Source organism: Pieris napi, chromosome 9 (genome assembly GCF_905475465.1).
Source record: "Pieris napi chromosome 9, ilPieNapi1.2, whole genome shotgun sequence".
Classification (NCBI taxonomy): Eukaryota; Metazoa; Arthropoda; class Insecta; order Lepidoptera; family Pieridae; genus Pieris; species Pieris napi.
In genome coordinates, this window is record NC_062242.1 from 11,050,157 (window position 1) to 11,058,050 (window position 7,894).

At 34.1% G+C, this 7,894-nt stretch overlaps 1 long non-coding RNA gene across 1 annotated transcript; it reads right to left on the reverse strand.

The window, feature by feature from the left end:
• Positions 1 to 993: 993 nt before the first annotated feature.
• LOC125052718 lies at positions 994 to 5,064 on the reverse strand. The gene is made up of 8 exons (XR_007117479.1): positions 5,038 to 5,064; positions 4,074 to 4,100; positions 3,651 to 3,677; positions 3,521 to 3,547; positions 3,138 to 3,164; positions 2,393 to 2,419; positions 2,279 to 2,305; positions 994 to 1,119 (listed from the first exon to the last, which is right to left on the reverse strand). It is a non-coding gene; the product is annotated as an uncharacterized LOC125052718 (long non-coding RNA).
• Positions 5,065 to 7,894: the final 2,830 nt, after the last annotated feature.

Consider the following 7,894-nt stretch of genomic DNA (forward strand, 5'->3'; position numbering starts at 1 on the left):
TTTGTAACATATATGCATATGTTTACTTTTTTTTTTTAGACAATTCACACCAATTGTCCGAGTCCCATGCTAAGGATATACATACATAATATAGATAGATAGATATAAATACATATTTAAACACCCAAGACCAAGACCTAAGCACAACACCAAATGCTCATCACATCGATGTTCGTCTCAGCCGGGGATCGAACCCGGGACCCATGGATTCGCAATCAGGGGTACTAACCACTAGACCAATGAGTCGTCAAAATACTTAGTAATTATATTATAATTAATGGTATATTTTATAAAGGTATGTATGTAGTGTGGACTCGGTCCGCACTTAGATGTACTTTACGTTGTGGGAAAAGTCCTGGCTAATCAAGCCAGGCTTCCAGAAGTTTCCCGGGAAATTCACAGGCTTCACGGAACGACTGAACTCCTCCGAGGAATTCTGTTCGTTGAGAAGCCACAGTATTTTAAAAGTTATATTAACCACTTCACAATTTTTTTATTTTGCGGCCGGCCTTTTAAGAATTGCCACGCTCTTTTCTTGAAGAACCCTAAGTCGAATTGGTTCGGAAATACTTCAGTGGGCGGCTGGTTCCACATAGTGGCGCGTGGATCCTCTGAAGATTCTCCACTAACTATTTAATGTAATGCCAGCCTTGCGATTCTGTAACTCACTTTTCGAACTCACACGGCCGTTTTCGCAGCGGCGGTCGCGCTCAAATCAGTCGTGAAGCAGTCATTTTACGATTTGGCGTTCTGATAAACAATAAACTACAAGTTCCCTCCTTATCAGAATGTAAAATGTAAAATGACTGCTTCACGACTGATTTGAGCGCGACCGCCGCTGCGGAAACCGCTGTGTGAGTTCGAAAAGTGAGTTACAGAATCGCAAGGCTGTATTCGTACTCTTTAAAAGAGCATTCTGACATAAATGTTAAGTATTTTACTGTAATCCTAAACTATTCACGTGTCTCTTTAATAAATGAAAAAAATATATTTTATTGTTGTTTATTCGTCAACTTCGAAAGTGAGTTCCACTTTCACAACTGGGGCCCGTAGAGATGGGTATTGCATCATGAGATCTGGTGTGTTGTAGGACTTGTGGATGCAGTATAACCCATCACACTGTGGATAAATATTTTTCAACGTTAGTGGATGTTCAGCTGTGTCCGTGTCATCTAATAATTTATTTTTTATTTATTTACACTTTGTTGCTTTATGATATAAAAATTTAACAAAATTACAAGTAAAGGAAAGGCAACTGGCGGCCTTATCGCTTTCGAGCGATCTCTTCCAGGCAACTACTGTGAGAAAAGAAAAAAAGAAAATGTATTAAATTACATAAAAGGCAAAAAGTGCAAAAATACATGTATTACATATACTTGTAAAGAAAACGAAACTAAACAGGAACAAAAACTAAACTAATAAAGGAAACATTAAAAAAAAATAATAATGAAAAGTTAATAAGGAATCAGTCTAGTGATTACTCATTTACCTACTTCTGAAAATAATTATAAGCGTTTTGAAGTAGTAGTAAATAGCATAATACAAACTCTACCTAATGTAGAAAAAAAATTAATTTGATTAGTAAAAGACGGGGATACTTCTACCATTGCACCATTGTAGTGCGCAATTCATATTTGTAACGTTTTATAGACTTCTCTTTTTTTTTTAAAGGACAATTCACACCAATTGACCTAGTCCCATGCTAAGCTGGTGAAGCTTGTGTTATGGGTACTAGGCAACGGATATACATACATATATAGATAGATATACATATAAATACATATTCAAACACCCAAGACCTAAGCACAACACCAAATGCTCATCACATCGATGTTTGTCTCAGCCGGGGATCGAACCCGGGACCCGCAGTACTAACCACTAGACCAATGAGCCGTCAAAGTCTCTGTTTTGAGGTTCTATCGGGTTGCTTGGAAGAGATCGCTGAGCAGTTAGCCATTGGATTTATAAGTTTATTGTTTTCTTGAGCCTTTATTTATTTTATTTTTCATAGACTTAGTGGTTCTCTATAATCTGAACACAACACGCATCAGCTCACACACAAATCGTCTGAATAGAATATTCTGAAGATGGTTCTTTATGTAAAAGAAATTAACACATACTGGAATGAATAAATGGACCATAGACACAATCAAAGGTATCAGTCAAAGACGGTAGATCACCTACAGTATGACAACTAAAATATTATTATCTTCCTCAATTAATAGAATAGAATAGAGAGAAACAGATATATTAAACCGACACACAGAGAAAAACTTACAGATGTTTTGCAATTGTTTCCAGAGCACTAAAATTTATATAATAAAGTTATTTTTATACGAATTCACAATAATAGCAATATATAATAAATATATAGAATAAAATAGGAGATCACCTTCGCCATGCAAGACTTTCCAGTACACTGAAAATTCAATATTATCAAATTGTAACCACGGAAAAAGGTAATATATATTTTTGGGTCTTATAACCTGTTTGAGTAGTGTTGGCCTAGTGGCTTCAGCTCTCATCCCTGATGTCGTAGGTTCAATCCCCATCTATGCACCAATGGACTTTCTTTCTATGTGCGCATTTAACATTCCCTCGAACGGTGAAGTAAAATATCGTGAGCAAACCGGCTTGACTTAGACCCAAAAAGTCGACGGCGTGTGTCAGACATAAGAGGCTGATCACCTACTACACCTAGATTGACAAATGATCATGAAACATCTGTTTCATGTAATTGTTTGATTCCTAGATGTTTTAATACGTATTCTTATAATATATAGTGTGTCTTTCTCTCAAATACTGACGTAAGGGCCGATTTACATTATCTTAGTGTTTAGGAGAGTGCTTTAGTACAACTTGAAAGGCAAGTTCTTTAGCGTAGCGTTTTCTAAAGCAAGTAGAGTTTACATGTTTCAACTAAAGTACTATCCTAAAGCACTCTCCTAAACACTAAGATAATGTAAATCGGCCTTTACGGATCGTGACGGAACGGGACCGAAAAGTGCATCATCATTTGCACTGTTTTTTAAGCATATATCTGTCTTTTTTCGTCGCATGATAAACACAATTTGACCGAAAGAGACGAAAGAATACTGTTAAGAGAGTCTATTACACTGATGATATAAAATACAAACCATAGCATTACAATCCGTGCCTTTACACTGAAATATAAGCAAAGTTATAAATTTAATACCATGCCAATGAAAGTGGTAAAACAAATTATTTTCCAGCACAGAGATAGTATTTTAGTACTATCTTCTACCCTATATACTAACGCCCAAAATCAAAAACCTTTGACTCTTACGCTACACATTTTTCTTTGTTTTATTTACCTAAACACGTTAATGCCTGATTTAGAAAATATAATAAAGAGGATCCTTTATCCTCTGAATATGGTAAAATTTGAGATCTGAGCGAGTTTTAAAGTAATTTACTATTTTCATTTCATTGGCACGGTATTGTAAAAATAAATTCTTTAGAATTTTTTTTCTAACAATGTAATAAAATTTACACATACTTTCGCTTGGCATACATTTCCTTCGCACTGTAAGAATAAGATTGATTACTAGTACTAGTTATTGATTACTAATAATAGAGTTTATTTAATAAACTAATGAAATTTTTCCATTTTAAACAAATAAACTTACGGAAGCGACCGAATAATTTCCTTTAGCCTGTAAAAGAGGTAAATTTGAGAAATGGTCTTCTAAAATGTTAATACAAAAATAAAAATTTTGACAAAAATTAAGTAACTTTATACGCCGCGTGATTGGACTTTTCCCACGTCTTTCTACACTGGCGTGTGCTCGAATCGTGAACCTATGGATTTCTCTTTCCCTTTGCACATCCAACTCATAGTACAGTAAATTAAAAATGTAAGGAAATAAAGTAAAATCTTACAATAATAATATCTGATTCAAACAAACATGTAAAAGCTAATCCAATGGTTAATAAGTCACAACTAATATAGAAGTAGCTAAATTACGACGCAGAAGATAAATGATGAAAAAGAAGATTTAATTAGAGAATTACGTTCGTTTCGATAGAAGAGACTAGAAGGTCGCACTTACTTCCGCATTACAAGTCCCACCTTTGCACTGTAAAATAATTGAAAAGATTATTCAGACAAATAGTAGGTAAGCCTGATATTACATCTTCGAGTTTCCTAGAATTGACAATATTATCAAGGCGGTTTATTTAGATGATTTTAATAACAAGGAATGTTGTATCAGACTTACTTATGCGATGTTTTTTATATAACAAAGGGCAAAATGGTTGTCTTTTTAAAATTGGTACGTTCTTTTCTTAAAGGACTCTAAGTTGTTACAGTTTAAAGTTTACTACTCATAAGAGTGAAATAGCTATTATGTTTTGTCTTTATCGCTGACCTGTCTTTGAATATCAATTAATGTATCTTTATATGTATAATTATACCGTACGTATGTCTCTTAACTCCTAGATTTGAATGATTATTTTGTATGCGTTTGGGTGTCGCCCTGGATGGCTTAGATTCAAATCAGCCCAGCAGATGGCGCTTTAGTCCGTATCTATAACTTATCTATACAGAAACTAAACAGCTGGTATACATATATATAAATCTTCAGTGCATGTGTTCGTAATTAAACTTCTAAACGGCTGGACAGATTTTGATTAAAAAAATTGAGTTTTCGAATGGACAGAACATCTTCTGTCGGATCTGCTAGTATTGATATAGAAAATGTAGACCCTAAATTTTCTGTCCCTAGACGTAGAACCGAAAATCTCTTTTCAAACTATAGATTAGTTGCTGTTAGTAAAGATTGCTTTTTGTGTGAACTGCCCGCCCTAAATAAATAGAATTTCAGACAAATTCTTTTTCTTACTGACGTTATTAAAAACAATATCTTCAAAATAAAATACTGAGAAAATATTCACACATACTCTCTCTCCTACATGCACAGAGACACCAATATGTGTATTACACTTTACAAGAATAGCTGCTAGCCTGCCGTTGGATTCCTAAATAAGTAGCTAGTTTAAAATCTAAACACTTACCTCGGATATAGTATTATCCCCTTTTGTCTATGAAAGAAACAACTTTTTAATAAATCATCGTATTACATAACTCTTATGTCAAGAAGGATTGCGAGATCCATTCTGTTATCTATTTAAATATGCTTTTAAAACTTACATCAGACACACAAAAACCACCTTCACACTGGAAATAATATAATATGTGGTTATGTTAAACAACAGTTGATGAATGTAGTCAACGAGGCAATTTATGATAAATACACGAAATATTTAATACAAATATTGCTATAAATCGAAATGCGATGTTTGCGCAGATATCTAATATATAAAATTCTCGTGTCACAATGTTCGTTCCCATACTCCTCCGAAACGGTTTGACCGATTCTTTTGAAATTTTTTATGCATATTCAGTGAGTTTGAGAATCGGCTACGATCTATTTTTCATCCTCCTAATGTAAAGGGCGGTCCCACCCCTAAATTTTTTTTAGACCAACTTTTTATTTTTTTATGATCCCGCATACAAAAATACATATTCTAACCAACCCTTAATTGTCACCCCTCTACGATCAACCCCTATTTTTTATTTCTTAATTAAAATCTTATAACTTGAACTCTGAGGTATATATAGAGAAATATCACAGATTATTTTTCCGACCCAAATATCGGCCAATAGAATTGCACCATTCGACGTCACGTGGTACAACCTACATGGTATTATACTGATAATTTTTTGTGAAAATTTTCTCTGGTCGTTGCTTCAAGAAAAGTATTAAGTAGTTGTTTTATTCATTATGAAATTCTTATTTGTTAACTGTACATTTCGTCTCATGGTGCAATTCTATTGGCCGACATTTGGGTCGGAAAAATTAGTATTATAAGTGAAAAACCTTATAGCAAAATGTTCCATGTTGTTATGTACTAAAAAGGTAGGCTAAGTAAAATCACATTAAGGAGAAACGAAGTTCGCGGGGGCAGCTAGTAAATTTATAAAAAATAAGTGTTAAACAAATCTTACCTTTGACTGACACTGTTTCCCTTCACACTAAAAATAAAAAAAAAACAAAAATAATAATTATTGCGATGTTATACATAACTGACTTTCGTGTCTTTTAAAAATATTTTCTTTTAATTACCAATTATCGCCCTACAATATTTATTTTGGTTAGCTTAATCTACCATTACAATCACTAATTCCATAGAAAATATATTTTTTTCTGAACTGAATGGACAATGCAACTCTTGTGAGTTCTCGGTGTTAAACTAATTATGAAGGTATTTCACCAATAAGAAGATATTGCATACGATGGAATGTAAATATATAACGTATTGATTTCGCATTTTAACATTTGTATTGAGGTGAAGGCTGGATATAAATGACAAAAATACCACACACGAATAAAGCGGGCCATAGACGAACCGCATGTTGCAGTCAAGACCGATTGAAATATGCGGTCGCCGCACGGCGATCTGCAGTTTCCATACTAAATTCATATCCGCAATACACGGACCGCTCGAGCAGTTCCTGAGCAAACCGCATGTTGCAGTCGTTCTTGACTGCAACATGCGGTCCGTCTATGGCCCGCTGAAGAACAGCGCACAACAATAATAAGAATATTTTCCACTATGGCAGTTCTTGGCAATAAAAATCATAATATTATATCTAGCTATTTTTTTTTGCGGTTGTCTGTATAATTTTGTCCCTTGCTAGCTTGCTAATGTTCTAATATAATTGATGTGTATGTGTGTAAAATTTGTGGTCACATTTTCTTGTATAATTTTAAGCATACACGTTGTTTTAGAATTTATAAATAAATAAAATGAAACAGTCATAAAAACTTACTAGTGAAGCACAAACACCGCCCGAACACTGAAACGAATGTTATATGTTTTAATCAACAGAATTTCATGCACAACAAATTTTCTTAGAATTTAAAATGTAACGCAAAATTCAAATAAAAGTTCAACGTTCTCTTCTATATTCTCTGACTTCTAAAATAGGACCTTTATTACTTGTATAATATTCTTTTTCTTATGCGGTTATTTGCAATCCTTCTAGCTATAAGCGAAACTGTGGTGCTGTCATGTGGAGTGGCTTCCCATTGGATCTACTCATCTGCTGCCTAGAGCTACTGCTAGAATATGGTGACGTTTTGGTCGTCCCGCATACTGTTCTATGGCGAGAAAGTTCGTTCGGGTGACAGATTAACCGACCGAAACGGAGTATATTAATAAACTAATTATGTGATAATACATACTTTTTTAATTTTTATATAATTTATAAGTGACTATTATATTATATATATCATCACTTATGCCGCTTATATTAAATATGGAAATAGACCTAATTAAATTTAATTCAAATATTTTTCTTAACTTTTATAGTAATAATAATAATTAAAAATTAATAAAAAGAAAATTAAAACAAATTTAAAAAGTTTGGTCCCTGTGCAAGTGTACCTGTAACGCTGGCAGCACTTCCTCGCTGTATTGCGATACTTATTCGTTGAGCGAGGAAAGCACCAGCCCTGCGATTCTGTAACTCACTTTTCGAACTCACACACTCTGAAAAGGTGGGAGCTTATAGTTTATTGTTTATCAGAATACCAAATCATAAAATGATTGCTTCACGACTGATTTGAGAGCGACCGCCGATGCGAAAACTGCTGTGTGAGTCCGAAAGTGAGTTACAGAATCGCAGGGCAGCTCTGGTGTCACCGGTACAATATATCAGGCGCCAACAAAAGGGAACAAAATCGAAGTTGGAGGAAAGAAAATGAAAAATTCACTTTTTTCATATATCACAGTGCAAGTGTGTTGTCGAACATACCAACATTTTTTTTTGATAAAAGCTTGGCAACGCTCGGCACATCGATACATT